The sequence below is a fragment of the Andrena cerasifolii genome, chromosome 2 (assembly GCF_050908995.1).
Source record: "Andrena cerasifolii isolate SP2316 chromosome 2, iyAndCera1_principal, whole genome shotgun sequence".
Classification (NCBI taxonomy): domain Eukaryota; kingdom Metazoa; phylum Arthropoda; class Insecta; order Hymenoptera; family Andrenidae; genus Andrena; species Andrena cerasifolii.
Window position 1 is genome coordinate 15194894 of NC_135119.1, and position 10303 is coordinate 15205196.

At 43.5% G+C, this 10303-nt stretch overlaps 1 long non-coding RNA gene across 1 annotated transcript; it reads left to right on the forward strand.

Moving 5' to 3' along the window:
* Positions 1 to 5950: 5950 nt before the first annotated feature.
* LOC143366158 (uncharacterized) lies at positions 5951 to 9835 on the forward strand. The gene is made up of 3 exons (XR_013084678.1): positions 5951 to 6073; positions 7746 to 8238; positions 9077 to 9835. It is a non-coding gene; the product is annotated as an uncharacterized LOC143366158 (long non-coding RNA).
* The last annotated feature ends 468 nt before the right edge of the window (positions 9836 to 10303 follow it).

Sequence of the window (10303 nt, forward strand, 5' to 3'; positions counted from 1 at the left end):
CTCTTAACTCGTAGTATCGGCGAAGGTGAGCAGAACGTTGCCGAGATTCTCGGGCTTCTTTCGCCGCTTCGATAATTGGGCGCTCCATCTCGCGCCGGACGTTCGAGGGGATTTTCCACGGCTTGCAGAGTTTTCTGTATTTTTCAATTCACGGATCAGTGGGATCGCAGCAACGTTCGAGGCAGAAGAATGCCGAGGATCGAAGATAATAGAAAGGCACACCCGTGCTCAGATTAAACTTCCTGTTTCACCTTACTGTCTATTCTACTAAAAGATAGGTACCGATATGCGCCTTTAAGTGGTGCCATACTGTATAATTTTACTGAAACTTCCGTGGACTAATTCCCCAAACCTCAACGATACACTAACCCATGATTGGACCATCCCCTGTTTCCCCGAACTAAATACGCGTTGACCTAGATAATGAATGTTGCTCTGGCTACTGACAAACAATATGACAACCCTCGGTATATTAAAGCTCAGCCAGATCATTATCGCTTCGACATTGTGCTTTTCTCGCCCCCCCTCCGCGGAGACGGAGGAAAGAATGACCACCAGGGGTAAAGTAGGCAGCGATAGGACGAGAGACCAACCCCAGCTACGCAGCTATTTATTATTAGAGCGGCGGGCACGCGCACCATGGACACGCGTAGGTAGCTGACTGCTGGTCATCGGTATCGCGTGATTCTTTCTAATTAATTCCGGCAGCGTGGCTTTTATTAGCCGCGCAGCCAGTAGGACCGAAAAAGTATCGCGAGTCGATCATAAATCTAGAGAAGTTTCATGACGAAGGAGCTCGGCTTGCAGGCGATAGGAAGCCATTTTCCCGTGGCAAGAAAGCGAGATATCACAGCATGGATGAGACGAGACGAGGCGAGAGAAGAGAAACGCTGTTCGCGCAACGAGGACCGATTCCTACGGCGAGCAAGAATTTCCCTAATTATTATAACCCATTAATGCGATGAGCGTTATTATTTTAATGCCGGTGTCTGCCGGCAGCCCGGGCTAATTTGCCTCCGTGAAATCGATTGTGCCGCGTGCGTTTGCACGTTCATAAATAATCAGGCCGTGTTTATGGGATGAAAAATCGGTGCCGGCTCGGTAGTGCCGCGCTCTCTGACGTTATAATAAATCCGCCATTTCGCGGCTCTCTAACGAGCGTTCGTCGGGCGACTGTCGATTATATCAATCGCTACGGGCTGAAAGTCCACGCCACCGTTCCGTAAACAGTTTTCTTCCGCGAAACCTCCAGTTAGGCGCTATTAAGCTTAAAGATTGCGGGTGGAGGGAAGATCTTAAGATTCGGTTCTTTGTGCATCAACATCGAAATGCACAAACATTTCGTTGGATAACTATTCTAAGTAGTCTGGCAAACTCATTCGCCAGATAAGCGTAAGCGTTTCAAATTTTTTTTTCAAAAAGGTCGATGGATCCATCATGGCCGACAGCACGGTTAAAAAAAAAAGAGTCACCTCGAGAAAACGGCAACGTTTCCTTCCCTATTCGAAGCGCGAATCAGTTGCTGGGTAAGCGTGTCGTGTCCCACGCGTGTGCACGTGTCGCTGATAGTTATCATAATCCACGTATTCGTCGTCAGGTTATGATTAACCACCCACCGATACATAAACCGTCGGCGACAACGTGTCCTTTACCGGCCACGGAACAACGGTGAACTCTGGTTGACAGGAGTTTCGCGGTCTGGCCGACAGATGGCCGTCGTTTAAGCGTCGTTTCAACCCCCTAAGCCTGCACCGTAAACCGTAAGCCCGTTGTTGGTCTATCCTGCGGGTGCGTTCGGTATACGGTGGATGAATTACCGACCCGACGTCAGAAGGGGAAGATCAGCCTTATGGATGCTCGTCTAAATAAGTCGCCGCGACTTTGTGCTCCCTCGTGGCTACTGAGTAGGGATATTGATACTCCAAACACTTGGGCAAGTGGGTGCTCGTAACACATTGGGGGAAATGAAGACACAGGTACTCGTAAGATACTCGAAAAGACGAGCTACCCGAGTAGTCGAGGCCTCGGTGCCTCCGTGTACCAAGATTAAACGTAATCAATTATATTCTTCTTCGAACACTATTAATCTCCTTAACTTCGAACCTGTAAGATCATACTCTCTCACATTCTACACCTTCTACATCTTTACTCGGCTTCTTTCGAAAAGGCAAAATTCCAATCCTTTCATAGATCCTGAATCACATGTCCGGCTAAAAGAGGTAACAAGCTGATTGCTCAAGGTTTCGCGGAACGGGAGAACCAAGAATCGCCAGAAGTCCGTGCCGTAATCTGTAAAGAATGTCTCGGTTGAATATCGGGAATACCATGAGCTAGATCAACGATAGAGGAAGATGAAGCTGGGGGGAGAGGGGGGGGGGGAGGGAAAACGTCGGCAGATTCTTTGAAGATCCGCCGAAAGCCGGGGACTCGTTCGCCCCACCAACAAGACGGGAGCAAGCATGATTGCCGTAATTTCGCCTCATTACAATTACGCTAATACCTAGCCATTAATTAGCCTCGGCTAAAGAGGCTCGCATTAAATAGCTAATGCATCGGCGTCGTCGCGGGCCGCTCGTTCGCTCGCTACGGCTGGGATCAGACGCGCGGATGATAGAAATGATGATGACTGCCGTGAACTAGGTTTCCACGGTCAGCCTTAATGGCTGAATTACACGTTATGATTGTATCGCGCGCGACTCCCACCGCCGCGCCGTTTCGTCCTACACTTATTAGCCGCGATCCGGAGAGTTTCGTGCTTTGATAATCGCGATCCATGAATCACCGCGATTACGGAGACGGTAGCGGGCAATAGGAAATCGTTTGCCAGGCGATTTAAACTCAGCTGTAATTGGGCCCGCGTTTCGCGCTTTATTGCGTCCAGTTCATGAAACCGTACATCTCGCGTCAAGGAAAGTGAAACCTCCGTAATCACTGGGCGTGTGTACGTGCGACCTATTCGAAAGGGCTTGTAATGATTCCGAGAACAGGCTAAGCCTCGTATCTGCGTCCTATTCGTAGACACTCGTAGATTCTATCTTTCATAGAATACAAAGCGAAACTCCTCTTGTCTAACCTCCGACTTTCATAAACGAATACTGCGCAGAATACTGCGCTGCGACACAGAGGCAGCGCGGCTCGTTGACAGAGCCATGTACAGCGCCTGACTTTAAGCTTCCGTGCAGCCTTCAATGGGATCAATGGGATATGAATGAAAGTAGGGATATGTACTCCTTACGACCCTAAGTGAGACTCTTGCATTCATATTCCCAGTTTCTTGTCCCGATGCTCGGAACGTGTTTGCATTAACGCCTGGCTGATCTTCTGACTTCGCTATTTTGCTGACCACGTATGTCGACCAAGTAGAAAAGAAATAGGGAACTGGGTCAAACTATACAGCCATGAGGGTAAACAAGTTTCGATCCGCAGGACAAGGATGTTGGAAGAAACACGTCAAAATAGAAAGTCAAACTTCACTTACAATTAGGATCATATTGGAGTGTGTACCTATCGAAAATCTGAACCTATTTCCAATCGCGCTGAAAGTGCACTAGGCCTGAAACCGGACAACATGGACTAAGGTAAATGTCCCAATTAGCGACCCTGTAAGATCTACGGGCACGTTCTAACATATTTACATGTTAAAAGTATTTATCGCAGTTACTCATTAATAGCCTATCACATGGCTGGTTCTTTTCCAGTATGAAAAAGGCCCCTTTTTTATGACGAAATTGTTCGAATATTATTATCTATTATCTATATAAATAAAAATGTAAATGTTCGTTTGTTCAAAATCTTAAATCTCCGAAAGTTCTTCACCGATTGCTTTGAATTTTTGACACAACGTTGCATTTGAATGCGCGCGTGTTTTTATGTCCCTCCTATTATAGAGATGTCACACCTGGGACAGGTAAAAATACTATTATATAAAGAGAGAGCCGATTTTTATGTTTGCCCAAAACTGAAGACCTATTGAACCGATCTTCCTGAAATTTTAACACGTTAGTTCTGGATACACTGGGACGGACACATGCTATGTAGCATGTCTAAAAAACGGGTTATTAACATGGAACGATGAAGCGCCTGGTATGTATTGCGATGGAGGGAAAATAAATCTTCGGAAAAAGAGAGTGTTATCTTTCCCGAAATAATTTAAAGAAATTAATCTTTCTTTCAAAATCCTTTATTTCCTTAAAATATATTAATTCTAATAAACATGAATCAGTCACGCTAATATCTCGGGCGAAGCCGAGATGGAGGACGCTAGTTAATAATAAATATATTACATGGTGCACGTGTACGTATTCTTGACTTTTAATTCTCTCTTCGTCCCAAATAGTGACCTATGTCGGACCGGATCATTGACTCGTACATAATGCGTGGAATACCGTGTCATTGATCAGGACATGCTAATCTAATGTTCTAATTAATGACTGCATCGGAAAAGGATGTTTACAAAATACTTAGTAAAAAACAAAATAATTTGCAACAGTTTCAATGCTATGACCAGATTTGATAGCTGTCAAAGCATTTTCCAATTGTTGTTGCGAATAGTTTTTACGTCGTTTATATTCTTCAGTCTTTATTACTTACAAGGGACAATCCCGAACCCGGGAATTCGAAAAATTCTGAAACTTTGTGAATATGTAGGGAATTTCCTCCTGATTACAATGCAATTTTTGTTTGCCGCCCAAATTCACTCTAAGGGGGTGTAATTGACCCCTGAAAACCCGGTTATTTTCCGATTTTGTGTTATAACTCGTGAACTGTAAAATAATTTGTTTTCCTAATGATAGATCTATTTAAAAGAAGTAACATTTGTCTTGAAACTTTTTTTCTATCTCTTACTGTTCACGAGTTATAACACAAAATCGGAAAATAGCCGAATTTTCAGGGGTCAATTACACCCCCTTAGAGTGAATTTAGGCAGCAAACATAAATTGCGTTGTAATCAGGAGGAAATTCCCCACATATCCACAAAGTTTCAGAACTTTCTAAATTTTCGGGTTCGGGATCTTCCCGTGTTAGCCATCTTTATTGAGGTTATGGTGCACTCTGACAAACGCGTAAGATGAAAACATGACATGGCATCTCGCGTCAATAATAGGAATTCATACATTTTACGAGTACCGATTGTTGACCCCCATAATTATTATGAATTTAATAAAATTCCATGCAATTATTCTAAATAGTAAATTTACAATTATTTTTTATACTTATTTGAATATAATTTTCTTACATTAATATACTCATGCAAGAAATACTTAATACATAAAATTTGGCGGTTCTTAAGTTCGATAACAAGAAACTACTTTTTCACGGCTTTGTAGCTGACACACGTGAAAACATTTATTAATTACTTAATTATATGTTATGATATACATTAGCGAAACCATCAGCAAGATACTTTGAATATTCCCGAATCGAATTCAATACTAACGCCCGTTTCGAACCGAAAAGAAATTCATATTTAAATATTTATATAAAAATATGAATTTTTTTTTCCTTTAGAATAAATTGTGAATAATTGCGACTGGGCCGCTAATTGGGACACTTACCTTATAAGTAGTTTCCACTAAGTAGTTCTCCACTGCAAAAAGTAAGTTGACTTGAGAGTCTTGAAGGACTTTCGTATCGTGAAATTCGAGTAAACAATAACGCGTTACGATAATTATATCGACTCTGCTTTGTTCAACGAGTTCAAGGCTGCTGATTGTGAGTCAAGTTGGACGTGTGTATCAGTCTGACAGAGATACCGCGCGTAACTTTTATGCGGAGTTCGTACGTTACATAGCCAGCCAGAGACTCGGATAGCTATCATTCTAAACAGTTCTACATTCCTGTATAGCGATCGCTATGTCTAACGACTAACAATCTTTCGATCTCTTTCTTCGATCGATCGTTCTCGCGCTGATCGCGATCTACGGCCGGCTACTCGCAGCAGTAGTCAAAGAAACGGCGTCGATGGTGCTTGTGGCGAATGTTTGTCGATTCTCCTTGGGAACCGAACGAATTAATAGACAGCGGTGAGATGTAAATAACGGGAATTCCAGGCTGCGCGAGCCATTAATTCTTGGTGCGTATGAATGACGGGCTTGGTATCGCGCCGAACGATATTCCTTTTTACCACGCTGGCAAGATAAACTGAAAAAGAGGGTTCAACGTTTCGCGGCACGTGCTATGATTTTAGTCGCGACGAGCTCTCCCCGCGTGTAAAACCATCTGCGCCGATAAACTTGATCTTGCCAGATATGTTTATTCCCCGCTTTTGACTTCTCGACCGCGACGTTTCTTCGATTCTATCGCCGTCAGCCGCGCGAGCACGCTGAACGATTCTATTTACCTTCGATGGACTTGTTTCAAGGACCCCACAACACTTACCTTGCTTTGTTCCACTTACTTCGGCCACGACTATCTTCGCCGAATAATTTGTTCCCTGGCCGATAGCTCCCGACGCGACGACACGAAATTCCGCGCGGCAGGTACTAAATGTTATTTCTTTGCGTCCCGTCATCGACTCGTATTTTGATGATTTATTGCCGCTTGTGTGTGATGCAATACCCTCGGCCGAGGTCGTAAGTGCGCGTTTAAACGATAAATCTCGGCAGTCACGGGAGGAGAACCTTTTCAGGTCGCGACACACACGGGGGTAGACCAGCTTCTTCCGCTTATCGATACATCTACGGCTAGCAGCCGCTAAAAGAGTTTAAATATGCAGAAACCTTCGGAATACTTTACTCTCTGCAACGCCTTTCTTCGTTTACGATTGCTCGCCAATTGCTGGCACCACTCTGGTGGATACATCATTGTCCTCGTCGAGGGTCCTCCCTGCTGCCCAATCTCGAACTTAATAACCTTCGCTTAATAGCAATGTAACAATAACGAACCGTTCGACTTCGATCGACTAACAATTACGCGATCGAAACGGGCATTACCGTTTGATAGATCGCAATTAGTTTCGCGTTGCCGCTCGCGGATATTGCTTTCCATCCTCCGGAATAGTTCCGGCTATCAGCCGCTGTCTTTCAATTACAGTTTTCTGCCATTTCCCGTAGACGGACGGATCGATAATAACGCGATAAATCTGGCAGGGTTTTCACGGTCGGTTGTAGCAGTCAACTTATTCTTTCGGGTGTTCGTAAACAACGTGATAAATACCTCGCGAGGCCATTAATCACCCCGCCGTGAATTTGCCCAGTGCTTTGAGTGCTTTAATTGGAATTAAAACGCTGCCGTCTCGTTTTAGTCGCGCATTGATCTCGGATTACAGCCTTATAACGACGGGAAGCTTCGCGGGAGCGCGTTATGCACGCGTGGCGAGCGAAACGCGCTTTAGCAGTTTCGTGGAAGGAGCGCGGACCACAACAAACGGTCGCGAAGCGTGACCTCTCCTCGTCCTTAGGAAAGCCGTTGGAATATGCGACGTGGTGGGGCCAAGCGTGGCCCAGGCAGTTCGACGCGAGATAGCAACGGCGTAGCGACAGCGAGCGACTAACGAAATAAACGCGTGTATATTATTTTATCTAAGAGCACAGTGTTATTATTAATTTCCTACAGCACCCCTACGTATGAAATTCAGTCGTTACCTCTTACCCTGCACCTTTTCATGCTATTACAAGACAATTAATTCCATCGAAGGGTGCATTTTACCGCCACAAAACATTTGCAATCCCTTGCGAACGCAGCCATTTTCTTCTATTAACATAAATAAATAAATTAAAGTAAATATTACTGTTTCTTTGTTACAGACCGCTAGAAATTTGACGGGGAGAAAGACGGATGTGGCCGCAATAATGTTAGAATCGGAGATTCGAAGTTGCGAGGGGGTAGCTGAAGAAAGTCGAAGCCTTACACGGGACTTCGCGCGAAATCAAGATCTTGGTTTTAAGGCGGGGGACACGAGGGTAATGGCGTGTGCATTATTCTGATAAATCGCCCCGGCTGGCGTCAAACCTGACTTTGGGCTGACAGGAACCTTGGTCAATCGTATCTACCTCTACGCAAGACGTTCGCATTCGAACCACGGGGTTATTCAACGGGAACCTGCCTGGGCAAAAATCGAACCGAATTTTCATTTTCGACGCTAGCAACCACCCCCGTTATTCAAGTGGAAAGCTCGCCTTTCAAAGTTTTAGCATCAGCCAGCATTTCACCTACGAGTAGGTGCCTATTCCCGAGGAACATTCTGAAGAAATATTTCGTCAGTCTAAACGAATGAAGAGTATTTTACTTTAGCGGTCAGTCTGGTAGTCACGCCGCAAAATTCGGCAACATTCAGGGTTCATTTATTAAGCTACTTATAATATATACAGAACAATTGTTTAAATATATTTTTAATTGTGTTTTTTCAATGTTATCTGGAGTTCAAACTCGAGTCTTTGAAAAGAAATACCTCCCTGGCGGGAGTGATTTCAGCTCACAAACATCTGAAACAAAAAAACCAAGCTGATTCTTAATCATTATGAGTACCGCTATCGCAGGTGCCAGAATTAACCACGTAAGTCAAAATTTAACAAAATTGCGCGCATTCAAACTTCAAGTAACAATGGAAAATTTCGAAACTTGAAGTTTGAATACGCGCAATTTTGTTAAATTTTGACTTACGGGGCTAATTCTAGCACCTGCGATAGCGGTACTCATAATGATTATGAATCAGCTTGGTTTTTTGTTTCATATGAGTCTGTGAGCTTAAATCATTCCCGCCAGGGAGATATTTCTTTTCAAAGGCGCGATTTTGAACTCCAGATAACATTGAGAAAAAAAACACAATTAAAAGTTTATTTAAAAAATTGTTCCGTATACATTACAAGTAGTTTAATAAATGAAAAAAAAGTTTGACATTCTTATTCATTGCACTTTTAAGACTAGTGTCTATAGAGCAGTGGCACGTACGGTTATGTCTTGATAGTTATTCGCATTTCTTGGGTTTCACAAACATTGTGCTATACATATTTCGTTTGCTTTTCCTTTCCTTTTCTGTGTAAAGTCCGTCTCTACTAGGTATTGTTTATTACCAATTCTGTTAAGAAATGGGTCTCACCCGTATGTATGTTAAATAAATAAATAAATCAATTTCGAGCAACTATCATCATATGTGGCGTTATCCTTGACCAAAGAAAACTTAACTCCAAACTATGAAACGAGTGTAAACGATGCCTCAGCGTTTCGTGCGAGATGTATTCACTTGTAATTAATCCTACCAATTAAAAAGTTCACGAAACCAATCTAACCACGTTTCCCGGCAATCCTGACGTCTCTAGGAGGACACTGTCCAGGAGTCAAAGACGCTCCATCCGAAAATCAACGGAAACCCTCATTAATCCGTGAACCAGCCAATCGGGTAGGGTCGAATGTCCATAGACACTGATTAAGCAAGCCAAGTGCCAGCTTAATATCCCGATGCTCAATAAAGACCTTACGACAAAGTTGCGGCGATCGTGGGGCGAGATAGATGGAGCTCTAGGTAGACGTGCATCGGGATCCAAGAGCAGCAAAATATTCGAAACGAATGGATCGCGTCGCCATGGACACGGCTACCGTGCATTTCTTCGGTCGTTCCTTCGTTCCTTCCACCGGATCATATTAATCCATCCGCTAATGAGCACTCCCAATCGCTCGGCTATCATCTTCCAGATACGAAGGACAGCCTCATTACAGGCCAGGCCGCGTGTGCTTCGTGACCGGCTCAATATTTAACGCGTCTCGAGCCGTTCCATCACCTTTCGATACCTACCTCTACGCCTGGCTACAGTATTAGGGGGCGCGTTTTAACACTGGCCACACGGAATCGCGGCTCTGCACAGGGTAGACCGGGGCGAATCGGAGCAAAATAAGAATTTAGTCCGTATTTCTTACATCGCGATAGAAATGAGCATTCCGATCGTTCGAAAGAAATGACGAAAAAAAAAAAATAAATTAATGGTCTTAAGCAGATGGCATTGTATTTACTGCAGTGAAAAATTAATTCGTCCACTTTCAGAAGATTGTCTGAGAAGAGTGTTGTCACGAGAATTGCTTTGGGGCAAATCGGGTATTTCTCACTTTTTCGTTTTTTATTTATAACTGAAAGTTTTTTATGTTTAATTTCAATTTTTATATATTAATTCTCAAGCGAAATGTGTAGTGGTCACGAATATATAATAAAAAAATTAGTTTTTTAATGCTTGACTATCATTCTTTTACTATGAAACACAAAGTGATCCGATTGGCCCCGGTCTACCCTACAAGCTGCAATCGATTACACTTTCCTAAGTAGTCACTCTTTTATATACCCTCGATCCAATTTCATTTCTATATTTCCACGTAT